The sequence below is a fragment of the Equus przewalskii genome, chromosome 12, assembly GCF_037783145.1.
Source record: "Equus przewalskii isolate Varuska chromosome 12, EquPr2, whole genome shotgun sequence".
Lineage (NCBI taxonomy): Eukaryota > Metazoa > Chordata > Mammalia > Perissodactyla > Equidae > Equus > Equus przewalskii.
In genome coordinates, this window is record NC_091842.1 from 36106203 (window position 1) to 36107693 (window position 1491).

Below are 1491 nucleotides of genomic sequence, written 5' to 3' on the forward strand. Positions count from 1 at the left end.
ACATAGATTGTTTCCTTTATTCTGCAAAGCAATATTCAGAGGTAGGTGTTCTTATCATCCCGAATTATGGATGAGGAGACCGAGGCACAAAGCTTTGATTTAGCTTGTCCTGGATTGCAGATAGCAAGTGACCAAATCAGGTTTCAAACTCAGAATATCTGCTTCCAGATTCCATATTTTTTTTAGCCTCTATATGTGTTACCAACTTGACAGTAGGATTAAGATAATTAAATGAGATAGGATTAGGATATTATCGAGATAACTAAATGGGGTAGATAATTCAACCCTGATGGGAGCATTAAATAACTAAATGAAATAAGAACACAGGAGCCTGAGCAGGACTCTGGGCTCATAGTAAGTACTCAATAGATGTCAGACCTAGCACTTGTTACTATGTTATCATCTTCTTCATCCAAGCTTCCCCCAAACGTTGTATTAACAACTTGAACATATGTTTCATTTGAAATGCACCTTTCGTTTTTGTTGTTTTGTTTTCAATCAAAGGCTGATATTTCCATGCTGGGGAATAGCTAAGCTTAGTTGTTTCTTTCTTAAACATCTGTGGTTAGTTCCACTGACTTCTTTGGAAAGGTGAATGAGAAAGGGAAGCCTTCTGAGCCAGACAGCCAGTGCACCTGCAGGAGGCACCTGGGTCTACCAGTGGTGATGACAGCCCGCTACTCACCTGGGCAACCCCACCCCAGGCCCCCCGTTGGGTGCAATTGCCGCCACGTGTGTGCATGAGGAATCGACCCTCGGAGGAAACACACAGAAGCAAAAGGACTCATAACACCAACTCACATGTACCTTTTCAGACTAAGCTTTTATTTTTTGATATTACAAACCAGTTTTCTTTATTCACAAACCACTGTAAGTGATATAAACACTAATTTCTAAAGACAGATATACACATTTTCTGGGTTTGCAGATTGCGTGATGTGTGTGTTAAGAAGTCACTATATGCCACACATGATATTAATCTTTTTTTCCATAATTCATAATAGCAATAGTTATTTAGATAAATGAAAACATTCCAAATAAATACCGTTTAAAAAAATCCAAAATGTTTGTTTACATCTCTGACATACATTTTAAAATGACTTATTGGCATCTTGGAGGAGTGCCCAGACAGAAGATTCTGCAACATCAGTCGGCACCCACTTACCCTAAATGATTTTATTAAAACTACATACAATCATGGGGGAAAGTACAGCTCATCGATGAAAATCAAAACCGCAAATTAATTTTACTTTAACCAACACAGTAAGAATTCCATGTTTGTGATTCCAAATACAATGCAAATTCTGGATTTTGAAATCTGAGGCAATTGGGAGAAATCTCTTTATTCTCCCTAACCCCCTGTCCCTTCTCTCTTTCTCCCCTCCGGGGTAGGATGCCACGGCATTGGAATCAATTGCTTCCTTTAAAACCATCCACCAGGCACCCTCTGTCCTAACATTGTTTTCCAGGTGGGGGAATGAGAATGACTCA

The 1491-nt window shown here is 39.3% G+C and overlaps 1 protein-coding gene across 20 annotated transcripts in view; it reads right to left on the reverse strand.

Annotated features, from left to right (window-relative positions):
• Positions 1–804: 804 nt before the first annotated feature.
• Positions 805–1491, reverse strand: part of RBFOX1 (RNA binding fox-1 homolog 1) — a 1988870-nt gene continuing 1988183 nt past the window's right edge. For all 20 annotated transcript variants that reach the window (XM_070566832.1, XM_070566855.1, XM_070566844.1 and 17 more), the window contains one exon: positions 805–1491. This exon is cut by the window's right edge. The gene's annotated coding sequence lies outside the window, so the exon portion shown is untranslated.